Source organism: Protopterus annectens, chromosome 3.part1 (genome assembly GCF_019279795.1).
Source record: "Protopterus annectens isolate FY-2018-M chromosome 3.part1, PAN1.0, whole genome shotgun sequence".
Classification (NCBI taxonomy): Eukaryota; Metazoa; Chordata; order Ceratodontiformes; family Protopteridae; genus Protopterus; species Protopterus annectens.
In genome coordinates, this window is record NC_056732.1 from 1,149,996,205 (window position 1) to 1,150,020,204 (window position 24,000).

The following is a 24,000-nucleotide window of genomic DNA, read 5'->3' on the forward strand; positions in this document are numbered from 1 at the left end:
ATAAAATGCCTCTCTCAAGCACAGAGTAACATTTTGAATTTAAAATGTGTAGGGTGCCTTAACTGTACTGAAATATGGAGCATGGGCATGTTTTCAGATCAAATAGCTAGACAAACAACAAGGTTTTAAATGATTATCAAGGTTGTGTACTGAGTGGTTTTCTGAAAGCATGAAGCCCGGCCTTAGTTCTTCATCTTGAGGATCACCTGAGAAAAAATAGAAATATGAAGCATGACCTGAGTCAGGCCTAAACTAGTGGATCCACCTTATTGATGTACCTGACTGTACAACAGAAAACTGGGCCTGATGAATATCATGTGCCTTTGATTTTTGTTCCCCAAAACAGTCTGTATCCTGGAGTGTTTGTGTGGACTAAATTCTGTTAAATGAGTAACAACCCAAGGTATTCGGTTTATTTATTTCCTATGTGGAAGCCAAGTAGGCTGTTATTTTTGTTTGCATGCCAAGTGGGCTGCTATTTTGTTTTATTGAACTATATGGATTACTGAATAAACATGAAGTTTTACATACGTCTTGCTTTCAGTGTGTCAGTGTCTCTTGGACTATATCTATATATACATATATGTCTATATTTGTATATCTATATCTATCTATAAATATATATATATATATATATATATATATATATATATATATAAAAACAAAAACTTCTACAAAGCTAATTACAACTTCCTGAGGGATTGGCTTCACAGCCCCCTCCCTCACTGTAGGAACTGGCACTAATGCCAAATTGGAATATCTGACAGGAAAAAAACATCCTCTGCAAGGAAGAGTAAACCTGTCTGGTGGACATCTTCAATAAATAAACTATATAACAAAAGGAAGAAAGTGCTGTCCATGACAAAGAAGAAGTAGGTGCCCAACTGGAAGCAATCGCTCCTTATCCTGAACAAGCAAATAAGAACACTAGTGAAATCCTCTAAAGCCAACTTAGAGTCCAAATTGGCCACATCTACTAGAGACAATCGTAAGGCCTTCTTCACATATCATATGTCTGCAATCTCAAACGAAACACCCAGATCTGTTCAGAACTGGTGGTCAAGGACACCACATATACAAATACTGTAGATATAGCCAATCTACTGGCTGTCAGATTCAGCAAAAACGTCTCCCCTCTGTTGCCCCATCAGTAAATAAGGACATCCCCAGTACCTATCCCCCACCCCTTATCTCTAGGGACCAAGTCATCACTGCCCTCTCAAAGGAAAAAAATACAGCCTCCATGGGACCCAATAACATCCCAGGCTGCATCCTACATGAACTCAGGCATGAACTTGCAGCACCATTAGGCACCCTATTCTACCAAAGCCTGAGTGCCAGTGTTGTCTCAGCCGTGTGGAGGACAGCCATTGTCATTCCTTTACACAATCCAGGAAATCATAGACCCATCAGCCAAACTAGCCTGATCTGCAAGGCCATGAAATGAATTATTATGGACCTCATTAACAGGGACATTGGCAACCTCCAAACACTCTGCCCACACAGTTTGGCTTTGTCAAGGGGAGGTCATGTGTGTTAAATCTGGTCGACTTCTTTGAGATAGTCACCAAAGCCATGGACAAAGGGAAGATGGTGCACACCATCTATCTTGACTTGGCCAAAGCCTTTGATACTATTGTCCACTTGGGCATAGTAGATAAACTCTCTCAACTAGGCATCAATCCATATATTACCAGAATGGTAGCAAACTGGCTCACTGGCTCACTGATACAACCCACCTAATCAAAATAGGGGAAGTCTCCTCAAGCAGTAGACCCGTAAGGAGCAGCATACCCCATGAATCGGTCTTGGGACCTCTGTTATTCGGGATATACTTCTCTGAGGTGCAGGCTAAAACCAGTGGGCTATGGCTGACCAAGTTTGCAGATGACTGCAAGCTGGGCACAGTCATCAATTCCCCAAGTGATGTGGACGTTGTCCAAGAGGGTCTCACCCAGACAAATGACTGGTGACAGAAACATGGCTTGAAGATGAATGCCAAAAAAATGCATCATGATCCCGATTGGGGGAGAGTGACATCTCCACATATTATCACATTAATAACAATGTCTTAAGTACACAGTCAGTAGTGAGGGATTTGGGCACACAGGTTGATAGCAACCTGACTTTTGACCACCATGTTGCTTCCGTTGTACAGAAAGCTTGCTACATGGCCCACCTCATAAGTAAGGGTATCTCATCCAGGGACAAAGAGGTCATAACATCCCTGTATTCTTCCCTTATAAGGCCAATCATTGAGTATAACGCCCCCCTTCAACATGTACCTCGCAAAGCACATGCAGCAGCTGGAGAGACCACAAAGGTTCCTCACCAGGAGATTCCAGAGCCTCAAACATCTACCCTACACAGATAGGCTAAAAGCCCTGTCCCTGAGGCTAAAAGCCCTGTCCCTGTACTCAATTTCATACAGACTCCTCAGAGCTGACCTCTGTCTGGCATACAAAGCAATCACAGACCCCACCTTGATTGTTGCATATCTGCAAGTCAAGCTCCACTCAAGCAACTCGTATGCATGACCTCAACCTGGTCTGTGACATCAATAGGACTTGTTGGCAGGACAGATTTGTGTCCCAGAGACTCCCCCTTTTGTGGAATAGAATCTCTCTCCCCACGTTAAGCAGAGTACCTCATTATCCCTTTTTAAGCGCAACCTGGAAAACTGGATGGAAAACAGAAAATACACCCCTGTGATTCCATCTGTGTCTCTGCTGGACAGGGGCTTTGGGTGCTGACTTGTCTAAACATGGGTTAAACTCTTTGCTAGGCTTATAAGGGCCTCAGGGCCAATAGCCTAGTAACCTCCTTTAATCCTATGATCTGATATATATATATATATATATATATATATATATATATATATATATATATATAGAGAGAGAGAGAGAGAGCTATCCCTTTCTCTACACACACAGACAGACACACACACACAAATGTGTGTGTGTGTATGTATGTATATATATATATATATATAAAACACATATAGTTACATAGATAGATATTGGAGACAAAAGTTGTCATAATGGTTAAGGTCTTTGCCTCCTGTGCCTAAGATACAAGGTTTAGTCCTAACCTCCGGCCAATGCCTGTATGGAGTTTACATGTTTTCCCTGTGTCTCTTTGAGGCTCCTCTTACCTCTCAAAAACGTGCTGGGTGTTTCCACCAGAAACTCACCCAACATTGGAGTTGTGAGCAGCAGCAAAGCCAACAGATAGTACCTATTAGGGGAACAGTTGTGTAGACCAACAACTATGAGCATCATTTGTGCCACACAGTATCCTATAGATAAGAGTACATGGATCACAGGTTATATATTGAGTCTGAACAAGCTACTCAACAGTGTAAAACTTCGCTGTAGGTGATTTGGTTGCTTAGTCTAGTGCATCCAAAAATTGGTTTGGGCCCATGCTGTTAACAGTTTGAGGGGTCTATGTGTGTCTGTATTGTGTGTGTCAGCCATAAAGCCCAGCAACCCTAGGTGAATAAGCTACTGGCTGGTCCATTTGCCAAGCTTAGACTGCCTGCAATAGCTCTGTTGAGCAAAACCAGGACATAAAACTAACCAAATAGGATCACTATACTTAATATAGGTTCACTGACAGGATGCTGCTCGATAGTGGATGACGTAACAGTAAATAAGAGGAGGTTGAATATTCTCTGTATCCACCTGACAACAGGAAAGAGCAGTGCAGCAAGGATACTTGGCTTGGGATACAGAGTCTATTTCTTGAGGGAAAGGCAGACTAGAAATGACATGGGAATTGTGGTAAGAGAAAGCCTTCAGAAGACTGTGTTGCACAAAGGGGGATCATCAACCAACCCTGGGAATTACAGGTCCATAAGCTTGACTAGCTTCATCAGCAAGGCCATGGAACGAAAGAATCATTATAGACCTTATTAACAAGGACACAGGTAATATCCAAACTATGTACCCAACTAAGTTTGGATTAGTTACAGGTAGATCATGCATGTTAAACATAGTTGACTTCGAGAAAGTCACCATGGTCCTGGACAAGGGAAAGACAGAGCATACTGCCTATCTTGACTTAGCCAAGGCATTTGACACAATCCCCCACTCAGATATTCCCTCAAATTATCCAAATGTATGCTTACAGCTCTAAAATACACTGAAGCAGCTATAAATTTTACTTCAATCTGTTAAGTTACATTTATTAAAAAAGGCTCTCAACTCTACCTGATTTTCAAGGACATATTCACTGTTTTGATTTTTGCCAAGCCTATCCTAAGGTACTAAATTCTAGTACAGAAACATGAGAATTACATAAAGTCAGTATCAGAAATTAAACTTGCAGATTCTGTAAGATTTTGAAAATATTGTGGGTCCTGACAAATTCAAGTCAGTACAAATAATTTCATTTAAAATTAACCTTCTGAATGTACAACGCTGGTATTTAAAAAGTATTTATTATTTTAGACTTGGTAGCACAGGATTCTGTTTTTTTCCCCAAGTACTTTAAAAACAGTGCTGAGAGTCCCTATTACGTTCTTGGAATATGAGATTAAAAGGTTTTTAGCCACACAATTGACAAAAAGTGATAAATCAGATAATGTGCAGCCTTCTCTGCTAGAAAGGTGATATCATCAGACTCAGAAAACTTAAGTATTGTCTACCAATAATAGCACACCACTCAAGCAGAAATATTCAAACACTTCAGTGTCAAAAAACAACATTATTAGGTTTGCATTTTAGCAAACTGTAGAAGTCGTCAATGTTAACTATTATGGTAACTTAGCACATTGGCTATCACTAACAGGAAGAGCCTCACTAGTGTTAAATGCCTTACTGTTCGAAATAATAAATCTAGGCATGCTGTCTGCCGCTTAAGAAATACTCAGTCATAAAGTATCCAGGTTACTCCCCAAGAAACCAAACTTGCAGGAGCCAAAGTGCAATAACACTAATAACCAGGTATGACACCATGGTAACAGCTTAACACTGACAATAAATTTGTTTGAACAATAGCTTGTTTGAATCATTTGCGATGTGCATAAATCAGTGTTAAGCCATTACCAAGGTGTTATACTGGTTGTCAATCCTCAAGAAACACTGAGAACACCACAACAGATATAATTAGACTAGCATACTGCTTCACTGCAGGTGAAAAAACTTTTATTAAAATTGGATCAGGTTCACAGAATATAATTCTTGATGACATAAGGCATAAAAATGCTTTGGATACCTTCAAATCAAAGTACAAAGACCGTCTTAGGAAGGAATGCACATCTACAGATAATTTATGTTTTGTTATCATTTATTTTACATTTGTTTTACATTATATATTTGTTTATAATCACCAAATACAACTAGGTTACAGCAGCATGTCTAAGGTAATTTAGCTATAGTTTGTCACATGCTATATATGTAAAATTACGGTATTTTAAACAGCTGTACTGTGTAAAATTATTCTCCTATAAATATAAATATATATATATATATATATATATATATATATATATATATATATGTGTGTGTGTGTGTGTGTGTGTGTGTGTGTGTGACTTGTAGGAGGATATGTAATATGTCTCACTTTGACAGTTTTTGCTTTATTGCATGTTTAATGTTCACTTGTACTATTTGTTTCATTATTGTGTACTTAATCAGCACTTGCACCACATTATTGTACCATGCTATTTTATATTTGAATAGTTAATGAGCATAGATTGTGGCTGAAAAGGGTCAAATAGCCAGTTCACTTTTACAGGTAACAAATAAAATAAATATTAATAAAAATATACCTGGTTCCACTATCATTTAACCTTTTTCAACCACTCAGTTCACAAAAAAGTACCACAGGAGGTAAACACATGTGAATGCTAAATAATATTTCTGTATATGTTTATCTATTGAAGTTTTGTTCGAAAACAAAGTAAAAAATTTATAGATAAGTATCCATGAAGTTCTAACGACAAATAATAGTCCACATAAAGTTCAAAGTAAATTGAATGAATTAATTTTTATAAACAACATTTTCTGTAAAAATAAGAGATTTATACATGTTAAATTTAAACTAGAACTACATTAAAGCAAGTTATTTAAACTAATGAACTACAAACAACAAATATATGAAATTAATACAATTCATATTATACAATAACAGCAAAAAATTTGTAAACCTGCAAGTATCAGAGAATATAAGTAGAGGGTAAAGTTAAAGGCTGTATTGTGCAAATATGAGAATAACAAAGACAGGAGAAAAAACATACATTATATATATATATATATATATATATATATAGACACACACACACACACACACACACACACACACACACACACACACACACACACACACACACACGCACGCACTCCAACCCCCCCCCCCAAAAAAAAAAAGAGAGAGAGAGATAAAGGTACTGAAAATATGAATGAACTATGGTATGCACTGGACAAGGAAATGAATGGCTTGGTAATGTAAGAGACCCATAATGTGTTATTCTGAAAGATCCAGAAGAGAGAGGCATGGTGGCTGTTCAGAAAACAAAAAAAAAAAGCTTTGAAAGCTTTTTACTTTGTCTTTTGGCTATTTGTGACTCTGTATAGGATATTTTCTGAATGATTTGCCAACATTCCTTTATCGAGGGATGGCTGGGGTTCTACCATTGGTAAGTGTTTTTTTTTTTTATTTTTTTGCAGCTGGTAACTTGATGTAGATGGTGTTTGTCCCTCTGGAGTTAGCAGTAAATTCTTAGATTTCCATGTTCTTTTTACTGACATTCTAAGGTGACCTACTTCTTTTTGCTTGCTCCTACGAATTAGTCCAAACATTTTTGAAGTTGAATACAACTCCAAATTATATGCTTCCTTGATGGGATGCAGTCTGAATTAAGACAATACCAACTTTGAGGTTTAGCCTCAAAAAGTGATGCTGGTTATTAATTCTGGGAGATAAAAGTCTGTGAAAACATCTCCATGCAAAATGTCTCCATTTTTGGGAGTAGGTAATGGTTAAAGGAGGTTTTTAGAATAGTGGACAATTTTAACATTTTTTTATCTGTGATACGTATTTAAAAATCTTCTTTTAATGTGTAACTGCTAAATAATATTTCAAGTTTCAACACAAAAATTTGTGATGTAGAGGCTCTAGAAGATCATGCAACCTTTAATAAAAATAAAACTACAAGAACAGAATATTACATGTATATAAATGGAGGCAGTTTAAGTAACCAAGGAAGTAAAGGCACAGAAGTGAACTACTGTTGACTGACTCTTTGTAGGATAAAGTTCTGACTTTGACCTGGGCCCTGCCACTGAGGAAATAAAATAGAAGACAGATACTTTGTCTTGGAGGGGTAGTGAGGCAGAGTCCGCCACAGGATTATCAACGAGTGCAGACCAGGGCCAAGGTCATTGTGCTTTAAAACATGGCCTAGTAGCACCACATGTAACAAGAGTTTGACAGTATATGAAAGTATCTACCCTTTCCAGCTGTAGTGCATTCTGCATAGGAATAAGAATGTAGGAGGAAGGGAATTATGGTATGAGAAAAGAATCCTGAACTTCTGAGTAAGATGGCTACTTAATGTTCCACTCTCATCTGTTTGTTTGTTTTTTTTTTCTATTACCATATGTGCTTTTAATAAGGTTGACTTCCTTTTAGAAGTGAAGGATCCCACTGAAAGGGTATTATGAGGTGCCAAGTCTGATGGGACAAAATATTAGTGTGTTAACAGGACTCTAGCAGACTTATATAACTGAACTTGGGGGGGGGGGGTGAAAAAATGTTAATAAAATGTAAAAACTAGGAATGAGGTTTTACATAAACCAAAATCACTTAGAATTCTACAAAACTGCACAACTGAAGACTGACAGTAGATTTAAGGGGCATGTATGACAGCCTCAGTGGCTGGTCTGTCTTAGGTTACAGCGTATAAAGCTTCCTCTTGAAGATTGATGTATGGCAGGCCAACCCTTCTTCCTAAGGCAGATGTTCTTGTATTGGTTCATAATACTTTGTCTTCCTTTTCTTGTCATCATCACATATTCAAAGGTTTTGATGTGGTTTGGTTAGCATATCTATCTATGGGATGACTGCTAAATGAAAGGATTGAACTATCTGATGCATCCACATGATCAAGTAAAGAAGACAATATATCTGCTGCATTGACATAACTTAGATGATGGCTTGTTATCTACCATCTTAGTGAAAGTGATATATATATATATATATATATATATATATATATATATATATATATATATATATATTTTTTTTTTTTGCTTCTGGCTATTCTTGAAAGTGTACCAGATGAATTTTTGAGTCTGCCTAGGGCAGTGTTTTGATGGCTTTTGCTGCCTTTCCTGGTGCAGTTTTCAGTACATTTACGTTATTCTCTGCTAATGCAGAGCTGCAGTTGCTATTTACTGTATTGAGCCAAGTCATTGCCTTGTTTAATTCCTTTCGTGAGTTTATTCATGGATTAGAGTACTCGGCTGTTGATTTTATTTCAATATTCCTTTGGAACTGCCTTGGAAGATTGTTCTTTTCACCATCTCCACAGCAGCACTTGCATGCTATAAATCTAATGTCTGCACCGAGATTTTGCCTGAGAAATCTCTGCCATCTAACTGTCAGTGGAGCATTGTTCACAAGTTTTTTTTTTTTTTTCTGAAACATTACCTAGATCAGTTATTCCCAAATGCAGCCCATGAGACAGTAATGAAATTGTCAGACATTGCCACTCTCTGTAGAAAAGTAATAGGGGTAGAGTCTATCGTTTTGAATTCTGCTGGCTGCTTGAGCTAGTGCTTTGCTGGGTAACACCTGTTTGCTGACCCAGAGTAGATTTGCAGTAATTGGCCCTGTAATAATGAGCTTCTTAAAGAGCAGATATAGATCCACTGCAAGTAGAGATAAAATTAAAAAAAAATGTTGCAAGGGAAACATGAAGGTCTTTATCATATTTTTTCAGGCTAGAAACCAATGCTGCAAATAATATTATAGCAGTTTTAAAACACATTGTCGCTATAACCACAGTAGGTGAAAAAAATAATCTTAACTTAGAAACTTAGAAATGTAAAGATACTTTTAATATCATCCACCATCAGTTTGCCTAAAAAGTATAGAATGACTTATAATCATATATACTAGTGTTAGATGGGTCTATATTATAAAATCAAAAAGACTTTACCGCAAACGCTGACATGAGTGAAAATGACGGTAATCAAAGTTGCTATTGTGGGGGCACGCCCCTACTAAGTATATATTCTAACTCCGAGGTCGCACTACAGTGAGGAAAGGGCAAGTATCCTACTCCTCACTGTAACATGACTCACAATCATGGTTTCGATTCCCAGCATTTTTGCTCATGTAAGCATTCGCGCTAAAGTCTTTTCATTCATCTAAGATAGACCCGTGTTAAATGGTATGATCATGTCACTTCAGGAGGAATATACTGGATTTATACATCAGCTTTATGTAAATGAATGTGTTTATAAAAGCAGGGAAACACTGAAAATTACTATTATACCACTTCAATAAAAAATACATTTTTCAGTTTAATATTTCTCTGTGCTAGTCTTATGGAAAAAATGTGGTAAATGTTTATAGACTAATGAAAATTCAGTGGTCATCATACCCAGCAGTTCAGAATTTCTTTTCTCATCAGAGAAAACAGTGATTCAGAGACAAATTAGCAACAATTAAAAGAATCTGCATGTCTTCGAATCACTCAGCTAAGAAGCATTTCGCTGTGATAATAATCTCTGACCATGCAAGCTGTTGACACAAGCACCCCACCATTCACTCCCCTATACACACACACACACACACACACACACACACACACACACACACACACACACACACACACACACACCTCCTTACCTTTCAACTGTTCCTTATGATACAGAATATGGGTCTTCTCCTGGTGTTTGTGTGCCAGTAGCTGGCAACACACCTTCTCACTATCACTTGCTCGAAAAAGTAAGTACTCATACTCCCATTAACCTGAAATCCCATTTCTCCTTAGTTTTCTGGCACCCAACCCTATAAAATTATACAGTCCTACTAGTACCTAAACTAATCCTAAAACTCCCACTCAGTTCTGAACCCAGATCCTCTGTCCCTTACATTAAACCAGCACTCATCCTTCCTAGACCTAAAATCCCTGCTCACTCATTACACATAAAGTCCCCAATTGCTTACAACACCTAAAGTCCCTAATATATCACTTATTACACCTAAAACCGCAACCTGCCTCCCTAAACCTAAATTCCCTATTTGATCCCTTACTCTAAAATTCCCTTACTGCTCCCTAAACCTAAAACTACCTTCTTACTTCCTAATCCTTAAACTCCCTTACTGCTCACTAACTCTAAAATCCCCATCCTGCTCCTTAATCCTGAAATCCCCTTCCTGCTTCCTCCTCACAGCTGCTTGCCCAAAATCAGATTTGAGTTTGAGTGCAAGTAACTGCCTACACAAGCTACCAAGTACTCAAGTCCCTGGCCTACAGCTAGCATTTTTTGAGTCCTTGGAACTCTAGCGCCTGAGGTCTTCCCACAGAAGGTTCAGACTTTTAATTGCTTAAAATATGCTTTGTGCTAGAAAACGTGCTGTGATATTAACATTTTACACGAGTTAAACTATTAAAAGTTGCTTTGTTCATTAGTTTAAAGTAATGTAAGGTCATGGAAAACCCCCCAGCACACATGAACACATACATACACAGACACTAAACATAGAACAGACACTTTCCGGATCTGATAACACTTACTGATACACACACACACACACACACACACACACACACACACACACACACACACACACACACACACACACACACACCTACTTTACCTATTGTCTAAATACCCCATACTGTGACCACCCAGGCAGACACCCACTCTCTGTCTCACACACACACACACACACACACACACACACACACACACACACACACACACACACACACACACACACACACACACACACACACACACACATCTCTCCCTGACCACTTAGACCTCTGCATCCAAGCACGCATGCTGTCACACACATAGCCATTAACACACTCCACACCACTACCTCTCCACTAAACTCCCCGACACTTGCCTCTAACTCAGTCTCTCCCATTTAAAGTACTGGGTGAATGGTAACTTTTAGCCATGTTAATGGTGTTGATTTGTGTAGCTGAATGGTTTTATGAATTGCTAGGCTGCATAGATCACATGCATTTCTAGGGAAGAGCATAAGCTGCTCTTAGAAACGCCTCATTAATATTGAGGTAAGACATGGGAACTGACCACCACAGTGATTCTGTGGACCGTGTCCAATTACTCTTCTAGGGCTTTCAATGTATTGGAAAGGTCTAACTCCAATGGAAAATGGGCTTCATACTGCTGGTGGTAGTCTTTTATAAATCTCGGTAGTAATGTGAGCCATTAAAATACAATCTTATTTTCATTCATCTTTTGCTACAGCTTACATTACATCTGTTACATTACAGCTGTTACATTACATCTGTTACATTACATCTGTTACATTACAGCTGTTACATTACATCTGTTACATTACAGCTGTTACATTACAGCTGTTATATTACAGCTGTTACATTACAGCTGTTACATTACATCTGTTGTTTTTTTCCAAGCTGACATTATAAACATTGTAGTAAACCTAAAAATCCAAAAAGTTAAAAAAACAACCACAAAGCTTCGAGTCAACCGTTTATTAAAAAGTAAGTGCTTTTGTGTAAAAACACATTTCAAATTTTAACCATGGTCTTTTGGGAGAATGAGCATATATTAATGCATGAGTTTTATAGGCAACATGTTGTCTACTATGAACGATTCATAGACGAGTTTCTTTTAGGGAATAGTGATTTAGAACAGTTGAATGGTTTCACTGATTACATTAGTAGTAGTACCAATTTTTTGAAATTTACAGCCAATTTTTCAATCGGTAATATTGAATTTTTAGATGTGATTGTTTCTAAGGATTCACATGGCAATTTTAATACAAAGGTTTACAAGAAGCTATGCTGCATCGTACCAGCATGCACCCTTGTTATGTTTTTTAGAACTTTATGAAGAGTCAGTTTTTAAAGGCGTCTAGACTCCATACAGATTTATTGCAGATGAAGAAAGATTTTGATAGTCTTATTAATTATTTTTTAGAGAGAGGATATAAAAGGGAAGAGGTCCTGGATATATCTATCCAAATGAAAGGGATGAGGCAGAGCACTGGGAACCTTCTGATGGTGGATGTTCAAGTAATAAATCTCTGATGCAATCATATGGAAAGCCTAGGATGATTTTAACTTATTCGAATGATATTAGTTTAGTGTGTGAAATAGTTAAGAGCAATTGGTCAGTTCTATTGATTGATTGAAAAAATCAGGAATTTGGTTGGACCTACCCCTTCTTTTCCATTTAAGAATGATTTATCTTTAAAGTGTAGGTTATGTTATACTAAAAAGAAGAGAGCACCTATGTTATTGGATAGGCTTGGTACCTATCCTAGTCTGTCCTGTAAAGCTTGTGCTCATATGTTTTGACCATCCTACCACAGGGGTTAGGTATAATTTTAGCTTCTATGCAGACTGTAGAAGTTCCAATCTAGTACATTTGTCAACTTGTAAAAGTGCCCATTTTTATGTTGGTGTGACCAGTCGGAGACTTGAAGAGAGGGTGCTTGAACACCCGGGAGACATAAGGAGAGATGTATTGACCGATGGTCTGAATAAAAATGTTAAGCAAACTATAGGACATTACTCTGAATTTATGGTGTTGTACCACATCAATGAGAATATTTGAGGGGATAGTTTGATTAATAGGATTGAAAATGAAGAGTTAAAATGGATCATAACCCTACAAGCAGATATAGGTTATGGCATAAATTATACTGTTTCTTTAAAACCTTTCCTGAAAAATGAGAAAGTAGCTCATTAAGGTGTTTAAAGTTGCCATGAAGTCTTTCTTATTGGCTGATTGTTTTTTTAATTACTAATTAGTATGTGTATTTACAGATGTCTGGTTTAGATGATTTTTATATTCTGATGAAGTGAGGTTTAAACAAAAGTGCTTACCTTTTTAATAAATGGTTAACTCACAGCTTTGGTGGTTAGTTTTTCACTTTTTGAATTTTTATGTTGCCTTTTGTTGGAGTCGCCTGACTGTATTTGTGGTGCATAGTTTATACAAATTGTAGTAAACCTGCTATGTTCCTGGATATATTGGCTGGTATTCATAGATAGCTGGTGATAGTACTGCTCAAATCAGTATGAGTAGCGGTGCTGTTAATGGAGGAGGATATTCAGAAACACACAATGACCTGAAAATGAAGTTCACAAAGTAAATGATGGATACTGGTTATGCAATGATGCCATCAGACATGGTTGACCAGTTCATAGATGTATAAGATGAATGTGCAGTGATTAATGATTCAAATATACTGGAATATACAGTCCTTGTGTTGGCAGCAGTTATAGCCAAGCAGCATATGTTAGTGACCACTCTTGGAACCAGTGTCTGCAACACTGTATGCTGTGACTTTCTGTATCAATGCAGACAGTACTATCATACCTAACATACCAATACCTGACTGACCAGCAGACATAGACTACTTTCTTGTGCATAGGGAGAATAAATGGGAGTTTATCATATTGTGCTAGCCAGAAGTGGAATCAAGAGGAATGTGCAGGCTGCCCATTCCATGGATACTAAGGTATGTATACCTTCAACCATCCGAATAACAGGACTTTTCAGCAATCAGTGGAGAGCACACTAGGAATTTCACAGGCATCAATCTTGCATATCCTATACCAGTTCCTTGACTCTTTGCTGCAGCTTGTGGAGGAGCATATATGATTCCCATGGACTATAGAGAAGAGAATAACCACTATGTATTTCACCATGGTCCTGCAAGGCACTGATTGCACACAGATAGCTATCAGGACCACACAGGGTGTCATATACATCAGCAGGAAGTGCTTCTAATCCTTCAACTGCCAAATGGTGCGCAATGACCAGAGTGTCATCTTTACTATTTCTGTGTGGTACCCAGACAGTTCTCATAATTCACACACACAGCACACATCTAACATTTACAAGAGTTCAAGGAAGGGACTTCCCACATAGTTATCTAGCTGCCAGCTGCACATGTAGGTGGAAGCAGGAGCTAGTTTATACAGTTACATACAAACAGGTAGCAGGTCACATATAATGGTTATACTGTTCTGTGATGCTAGGTATGCATTAGAACAGTGCCTGATGACTGCCATTTTCAACCCCTAGGCCATGGCAGAAATGCAGAAACATGGACATGGTTTAGCATGTTTTTGGCCAACTAAAGTGATGATTTTACTGTCTTGATGTATCTGGTGGGGCACTGCAATATTCACAAGAGACCTGCAGCCAAATATTTGTTGTTTTTGCTATGTTGCTTAAAAAGGTATGTGGAAACAGCTACATCAGCAAAGAAACATCCCAGCATGTGCCACCATTGCTGTATGAGCATTTGCTGAGGAGCATGATAGACAGTCAGAGGATTAACAGACAGCAGAACTACCATATGCAAGGCTGTGGTGGGCAAAGTGCACCATGTTAGTGGTGAAGCGGCAGTGTCATCTGGTCAACAGCTATGGGCCGTGATAGACAGAACTCAGAATAAAATCATGCAAGCGTTATCACACCCATGCTATGCATAGATTAGCCAACATGTGCACCACTCATGCAGGTGATGCACAAGACATAGTCAACATTATTTACACAGAAGGGGAGGACACACTGAACTGACAGGTGAAATCAAGACTATCATAAAGGCCATGGTCATGGGAAGAAGACATCATAGCTATGAAGTCTGGTAGCAGATTGTGGCAAGTCATGGATAACATCCTTCACTGGCAGAGTGAAATTGCCATATCATGAGAATTGGCTGTGTGCACTGTTTAGGCCTACATTCTTGGAGCTTGCTATGGTGCATGACAGGGCTGGTTTAGAACTATTGGATCATGTGCTTCCACCCTAATAGTGTGTTCCATGTTAAGAACCAAGAGATACTTGTATTAATGACCTGAATGATGACCACTGATACGCATGGTGATCCATCTGCCCACAGGGAATATTGAAGGTGCAGAACTACTAGAGCAAGAACATGCAGTCTGGGGAAGTGTTCCAGGGATGGAACCCATTGAAAATCGGTGGCAACAAGCATTAGCTCAGCCACATCCAGGAGTGTGGTTTCATTGACCAGAGCTGACAGTGATGCTTTCTGAGGAACAGTCTAGCTCATCTATGTATGCTCAGCTTGTGATAGGCTATTTTGCATCCGGTCTGTCTCATGGCCTGAGACAGCTTGGCATGCAGAGTTTGGCTAAACCATGGGGCATGAAAACTCCAATGGATGTAGTGTTTGCTGCCTGACCTGAGCAGCATGATTTGGTCCTGTCCCTATGCTCTATGTAAGTGCTGTCCCTATACTCTATGTAAGTGCTGTAAGTCATGCAGGTGTTTATTTATTTATGCATGCATGCATGCATGCATGTATTTATTGTTTTCTGTTTACCCAGAAAGTCCAACTGGGCACAAGTCCTGTTTTCAGCAGAGGCCTCTGGAGTAAGGCTCCATATAAAATATGACCTTTGACCACCACATTGCCACTGTGGTCAGAAAGTCCTATGTGGCACATCTCATTACCAAGGGTTTTGCATCCAGGAAGAAAGAGGTCATAATTTTTCTCTACTCTTCTCTCAATAGACCAATCATAGAATGTAATGCCCCATTTGGCATGTACCTCACTAGACACCTGCAACAGCTGGAGAGGCCACAAAAGTACCTCACAAAGAGGATCCTAGGCCTTAAACACATGTCCTACATGGACAGACTCAAAAAACTCCAGCTATTCTTTATCTCATATCGTCTACTAAGAGGCAATCTCTGTTTGACTTACAAAGCCATGTCTGACCCAGCTCTGTTAGAAATGCTACATGTAAAGAAATCCCAAAACCTGCGCACCACAGGCTCCAGAGACCTCAACCTCATTACCACAATCAACAGAACATGCTGGAGGGACAGGTTCATAACTTAGAGAATGCCCATGCTCTGGAATAGGCTTCCCATACATGTCAAGCAGAGCACCTCACTGGCCCTCTTCAAGAGAAATCTTGATGAGTGGATGAAAAATAGAAAGTTCACCCTGGAGATCACTCCAGTGGCTCTGCTTGATAGAGGCACTGGGAATTGACATCGGGTGGCACAATGACAGGGCACTTCTAACGGCTAGGCTTGTAAAGGGCTCCAGGGCCATTAGCCTAGTACACACCTATGAACCAATGAACCTATATATTTACAATGATCAACAATAAAAATGAAACATTTTAAGTATTGCTTTGCATGCAGTATTGAGACAAACAGTAAAGATGTTTGTCATGTACTTTAGAAATTATATTATTTTACATAAGTCAAAGACATGTTAACATGCTCCATTAGCTGGAGATACAAGAGCAATGATAATGCACATAATATCAATATACATATACTGAAAATAATGAGGTGGGCTGTCACTGGAGCAGAAAACAGTGAAGGAGGAGGAAGGATATAAGAAGAAATATTCAAGAAAAACTAGTATAAAAAGTTTTGAGGTTGAGATAACAGTAACTAGGTAAGATGATGAGGTTGGTAAGGAGGGTGTATTAGTAGGAGAAGATTATGGATATAAGTTATTTGGGGGAGCAGTAGTGGGGATGAAAGAGAAACAGGGATAAGAAGGGTGAAAGAGTCAGGGTGATTGATAGAGAGACTGGTAATGGAAGGGAAAGAGAAAGAAAAGTGGGTTTAGTCCAGTAGGACCATGACCGTAGACATGAGGAATTTAGATGTTTTAGGTTGTGTCTGGATTGTATGGTAAGGTTGCCTTGTTTTAGGGTGGGTGGGTTGGATTTCCAGTGCTTAGCAACATATGTTGAATTAAGTATGTCACCTGCAGTGTTATGAGGCTTGGTCCTGGTCAGGGGGTATTTGTTCTGAGACCAGAGATTCCTATTAGGGGTAGTAATGTTTGAGGATGTTTTGTAGTGAAGGGCAGTTGTCGAGTTTGTGTATTATTTTGTGGACACTAAGCAGATGGAAGAAAGTGAGGTAATTAGGTAATTTGAGCCAGTGTAGGTGCTTTAGTACTAGGCAGGGGTGTGAATGGTTTGGTAAGTTGGCTACAAACTAGTTTATATGTTAAGGTGGCATGAAAGTTACTCAGGATGGGTACTGCATAAAGGAGTGACGGAAGAAAAGATTTTGCTAAAGAATCCTGAGAGTAGTTGGGAGAAAGGGTTTGCTTATGTACAGAAAGCCCAACTTTTGCTGAGTTTCCTTGATGTCTTGAGTGATGTGGTGATCATATTTTAAGTTATGATCAATTAAGACACCAAGAAGCTTTGTGATGGAAACTATTTCAGCTGAGGTATTATTTGCTGTTGTGATATTGATGGATTGTCTCTGTGCTGACAGAGATTTGGCTAATAACAGCATTGATTTCTTTTTTATAGTATTTAAAAGTAGTTGGTAGTCATATTGCTAGGCCTCAACTGAGGAAAAGGAGTCCTGGGTCATCTTGTGAAGTAGCAGTAGACTTGGTGCAGAGCATATGAGCATAGATCGTCTGCATATTGTAGTATGGAGGCTTCTTTGGTAGCTTTGTGATATTTATTAATGAATACGTTGAATATTAAAGGGCTTAAAATAGATTCTGAGGTATGCCAACAGAGACAGACAGAAAGGGGGAAATATCTCATTTCTGTTTTACAACCTCATGTCTGTTGGTGGGATAGCTGTGGAACTAGCTAAGGGATGAATGGAAGAGTCCTAGGGAGAACAGTTCATGAAACAGGTATTGGTGTGAAACTGTGTCAAATGCTTTTGACATCTCTAAGAAGAGGGAGGATACTAAAGTTGTTGGAGTTTACATTAGAGTTTATGATTTTGGTAAAAATGAGCAAAGCAGTAGTGGTGCTGTGGTCCAGTCAGAAACCATGCTGAGTACTAGAGAGGAGATTGTTAGTGTAAAGACAGGAAAGGACTTGTGAATGAATGCATTTTGTGTATAGGTCGGTGGACAAACCCCATTTATGTAGAGGTATGATGATGTAGGATTTTTTTGAAATAGCAAGAGATATATCTTTCTATAACTGATTGGGTTATGAATATAGATACAGGGTTTGCTATACCATCTGCAACAATTCTGAGATATTCTGGTGGCAGGTTGTCAGCAGCTGGTATGGAATCTTTTTACATTTAGGAGGTGCTTTTTGATAGAAGAGGTAGATACTGGTTGGGGGTGAAAGGATTTTGGTGGTGATTAGTACTGCTTGGGATAGTGAGGCTGGTAGACAGTTTGTTAAGCAGGAAGATGGCAGAGTGTATGAAATGTGTATTGAATTAGGAAGCTACAGAGACAGAGCTGTTGGTGGTAGTTGGTGAAGTAGTTGTCGTTTGGCCTGGGTATAATAGCCTTTTGACTGCATTTTAGAAAAGTTTTGGATTCTGTTGATGTTGTCTTGGAGCATAGAAAAGTTTTTAGTTTTGTCTGATCTGATTTTTATTTAGAAAGGTTCTTAAACTGTCTAAAATATTGCGATGTTTTAGTATTTTGTCAGTAAACCAAGCATTCCTGGCTCTATCTCTGTTTGGCAGGAGTTGCCTGGTTTCATTTGTGAGCTATGGGACGGGCTGGATTTGATTCATTTAGATCTGATGGGAGCTAGTCCATTTAGTATCTTAAGGAATTGAATTACAGAGTCATATGGGGGTAAGTATTTTAGAATATCAGTTGTATTTGTTGAAATAGCTAATGGAGATTGTCATTATTGAAGGAGGAGAATGTGCAGACATTATTATAGATTTTGTCTTTATGTGCATGATTAGATTGTCTCATGGCAAAGTTCTGTAGATGAAAACTGATGTTGGGTGCACAGCCAGCAGGGCTCATTTTATTAGAGGTGGTGGAGAGGATCCAGTCTAATGTAAATACCCTATTACTGCATTTAAACCAGTCTAATGTAGACTCCCTATTACTGCATTGGATCAAGTCTAATGTAGACTCTGCATTTGACCCATTCTAATGTTGACTGCCTATTACTGCGTTGGAACCAGTCTAATGTACACTTCTATTACTGCATTGGATCCAGTCTAATGTAGACTCCCTATTACTGCATTGGAACCAATCTAATGTAGACTCCCTATTACTGCATTTGAACCATTCTAATGTAGACTCCCTATTACTGCATTGGAACTAGTCTAATGTAGACTTCCTATTACTGCATTGGATCCAGTCTAATGTTGACTCCCTAGTACTGCATTGGATCAATTCTAATGTAGACTTCCTATTACTGCATTAGAAACAGTCTAATGTAGACTCTGTATTACTGCTTTGGAACCAGTCTAATGCAGACTTCCTATTACTGCATTGGATCCGGTCTAATGTAGACTCCCTATTACTGCATTTGACCCATTCTAATGTAGACTCCCTATTACTGCATTAGAAACAATCTAATGTAGACTCTGTATTACTGCTTTGGAACCAGTCTAATGTGGACTTCCTATTACTGCATTGGATCCAGTCTAATGTAGACTCCCTGTTATCACATTTGACCCATTCTAATGTACACCCCTTAAAACTGCATTGGAACCAGTCTAATGTAGACTCCCTATTACTGCATTGGATCCAGTCTAATGTAGACTCCCTATTATCACATTTGACCCATTCTAATGTACACCCCCTAAAACTGCATTGGATCTAGTCTAATGTAGACTCCCTATTACTGCATTGGATCCAGTCTAATGTAGACTCCCTATTAGTACATTGGATCCAGTTTAATGTATACTCCCTATTATTGCATTGGACAAAGTCTAATGTAGACTCCCTATTACTGCCTTTGACCCATTCTAATGTACACTCCCTATTACTGCATTAGAGACAGTCTAATGTAGACTCCCTGTAACTGCATTGGACCCATTCTAATGTAGACTCCCTATTACTGCATTGGAACCAGTCTAATGTAGACTCCCTATTACTGCATTGAATCCAGTCTAATGTACACTCCCTATTACTGCATTGGAACCAGTTTAATGTAGACTCCCTATTACTGCATTGGATCCAGTCTAATGTCCACTCCCAATTATTGCATTGGATCCAGTCTAATGTTGTGAGTTCAAGGCATTTATTGTTCATCTTAGCCACACCACAAGCTTTCTTATGCTGTCTCTCATTTCTAATAATGTTTTAGCAGGGGTGGGAAGAATTTCCTGATCTTTTGTACCTGGTATTAACCATTTTTCTGTGGCTGTTAGTGTGTCCAGTGTGTATAGTTCATAGTTCATAGTTTAGTACTAAGCTAACTGCCCTTGCGAGCCATTTTAAGCCTAGCCAATTATCCCTTGTGAGACTCAAACCCTGCACCTTGTGTTTGTAAGGCAAACACCTTAGCCATTAAGCCACCCTATATAAGCATGCAACTGTGGTAGTTTATTGTAGATGCTCCAAAGTTTTAAGTTAATCAAATGTAGAGTATTACCCTGGCTGAGTGGAAGAGGAGTACTAGGGGTAGTTGAGATGGGAGAGCTGCAAATGTGGAGATAGGGGCCAGGATTACAATATATATCAAGAACAAGCTTCGATGAGAGGTGTGTGTGTATATGTATATATATATATATATATATATATATATATATATATATATATATATATATATATATATATATATATATATATATATATATATATGTATATACACACACACACACACACACACACACACACACACACACACAATATACACATATATATATGTATATATATATATATATATATATATATATATATTCATATATATAAATATAAATATCTATATATATATATCTATCTATATATATATATATATATATATATATATATATATATATAGACATATATGTGTGTGTGTGTGTGTGTATACACTAGACAATCTCAACGTACTGAAATGTCAAAATTCAGTACGTCGAGACTGAATAGTGGAAAGTGCAGTTAACCGAAACTACACTATGCCGAATCCGCAAATGTCGAATCTGCTGCTATTGTGGTGTCGCTTTCATGATATGGTGCGGTTTGTGGATTTATCTAGGGTTTCAGGTAAGTGTTGTGCATTTGAGGATAATGGGTAGGGATTTTAGTGTGTGTAATTGTGTGCGGCGATGTTTGTTGTGTTTGTGTGTTTAGTGCAACCTCGGAGTTAGAATATATAAGTAGGTGGTTGTGGGGGGCGCAGTAGGTTAAGTGTGTTTGTGTGTGTTATTATGTTTGTTTAGTTAGGTGTATGTGTGTGTGATTATGTCCTGGTTTGTGTGTGTGTGTGTGTGTGAATGGTTGCGGTTGTAGTATTCATGATTGTGGTTTTTCGTGTAGGTGGTTTTTCGACTATTCAGTCTTGAAATAGTGAAATTCGACATTTCAGTATTTCGAGATTGTATAGTGAATCTGTGTGTGTGTGTGTGTGTGTGTGTGTGTGTGTGTGTGTGTGTGTGTGTATATATATATTTATTTATTTATTTATTTATAGTTTTCACCTTGATATTATCTGTGTGTAGTGCTGGTTCTTCTTTGGTGTATTTGTAATTAAAGAAAGTATAGGATGAGATAAAGTGTTGGCTGGGTGCTATAGCAGGGTTTTGGGAGATAATTTACAATTATGGTTTAGTGTTCTGGAGGTGAACGTGAGGTTGGGAACAATGGAGTATGATACGACTGGCAAGAATAGATAGCAGAAATAGAGATTGTAAGTGAAAGGCAGCATAATGAAGTTGTGGTAGAGAAAAGTAGGTTTGAAACTTTAAAAAAAGGGGTGATCAGTAGAATAAATTAAGGTGCTGCTGTTTAAATAGAAGTGGGTTGGTGGATGGAACAGTAGGAGGAGGAGAAAAAGAGGGAGGAGAGAATGACCAAAAACCAGGCACTGTGATATGCTATAGCTATGTATAAGAGCAAGAGCAAATAGGGTGCATGAATGGGATCAATGGCCTGCATATCCAGTTATTATTGCCAAGCACTGCACCCAACTTAGGGACAGACCTAGACTCAACCATGCCAGAGACCACCACTTTCTTCCCTTTGGGGGTGTATGTACATGTCAAAGCAGTACAACTCACAGACGTCATCTGTCTGGAAATTCTTGTGGGAAATGGATGGGGTTTAAAGTTACAGGGCAGCTGTGAAACACTGTTGAATTTGGGGGGGGGGGGGTTGGCCTTTCCCTCCACAAGGTATAATATATGGAAGATTTGTGTGAGCCCTTCCATGTAGGTGTTACTGACACTGCCAATCTGTAGTCAGACTATGACATGTGCACACTGGCAGAAGCAACAGTCATAGGTGACCTGATGACATCAGGCAAGTGTTGTCGCATTGGGCTGGCCCCTCCACTGGTAGAACTTGCAAAATCATAAAGACAAGATAACAGTGGAAACATTGAAGTATATACCTACCCCCCATGACAAGCATACTAGCAGATGACACAAAATGTGTAAAGCATTGTATATGGACACACAGACACACAGACACACACACCTTGTTGTGCAGGGTGTTGTACTTGCAACCTAAGGATACTTGGAGGATAGGTATGCAGAATCAATTTGTTGAAAAAGACAACACGCATGCAGTCCACTGTACAATATGTAAATATTTCTGCTATTACTAACCTGGTGTGTCCCTTCCAGACAAGCATGTGGTCATTACTAGTACAGCTCCCACACCCAAGCCACCACTCGACATGAATGTCCAATCCCCAACCTCACACAGCGATGCCAGGAGCTCCCCCACTTTTATAAGCAATGTCAGTGTTTGAGGTCTATCTACTGCGGTGAACACGTCCTTGGCAAACAATATCATTTTTTTAACCCTTAATGCACTTGTTGTAGAGTCCTATTACGGCTGTCTACAGTACTGATGTTCTACACAAGGTCCTGACACACATAGTCTTAGTAAATCATGTCTATATTAGCTTTGTTCAGGCTGCATATATCATGTGCAAGAAGGGCCTGTAGAAGCATTCTGTCGTCTGGTTGGTGAACCTTTCAGCCATGGTCTTTGTTGTGGGCTAAATCACTAAAAGAATACAAGGCATAGGTAACATGACCTGTGCAGAGTGCCTCAAGGCCCTGTCCCTGTATTCTGTCTCCTACAGGCTGTTGAGGGGGAGAGCTAAATCTGACATGCAAGGCATTGTCAGACCCCACCCTTATGGACCTCTTGCATATCTGCAAAACAAACAGTACCAGAAGTACCCATTCTAAAGACTTAAACATGGCCTGTGATATAAATAGGACCTGCTGGAGAGACAGGTATGTATCCCGGAGACTACCCCTTCTCTGGAACAGGCACCCCATCCATGTGAAGCAGTATAACTTGGACAATTGGATGGGGAACAGGAAATTCATATCTGGTTTGGCACCTATGTCTCTAATGGGCACAGTCATCTTGTAAATGGTTCACCTCCTAGGCCCCTGCTTGTAAATGCTTAATCTTCCAAGTGCCTACTTACACTTATCAAACAGAAGTTGTTAGAGATTGTGATGCATGGCTAGACTTAAAAAAGTCCTTGTGGTTGTTAGGGTAGTAAATGCCTAGGAATGAATGCTAAGAAATGCACACCAAAAAGTTACACATGTTGGCCCATGTGTGTGAATGACCTGCTTTGAATGTCCTGTAGGTATGTGCACTGATCCACTCCTCTCATCCTATTGTCACTTACCTATCACCTGCAGTGCTGTGACCATTCCACTCCTTTCCTGAACAAATTGTAGTGAGGGGCATGTTTTCAAGACATGCTTTTCTGCTTCAGTATATTGAACCCTGTAGTGATTTGTACAGCCTTCCTCCATAAAATGTGCTGCTGTGACTGTGATAGTGGCCCAAAAGAGCCACCTGTTGTCTCTCAGCAGCAATTTTGGGTTCCTGATGTCATCTGAGATGTGCAACAGTTTGATGACCACCTCACTG

General features: G+C 38.9%; 1 protein-coding gene across 1 annotated transcript in view; it reads left to right on the forward strand.

Moving 5' to 3' along the window:
- COL22A1 (collagen type XXII alpha 1 chain) overlaps positions 1–24,000 on the forward strand; it is a 2,341,282-nt gene that overhangs the window by 1,221,741 nt on the left and 1,095,541 nt on the right. The gene's annotated exons all lie outside the window — the stretch shown is intronic.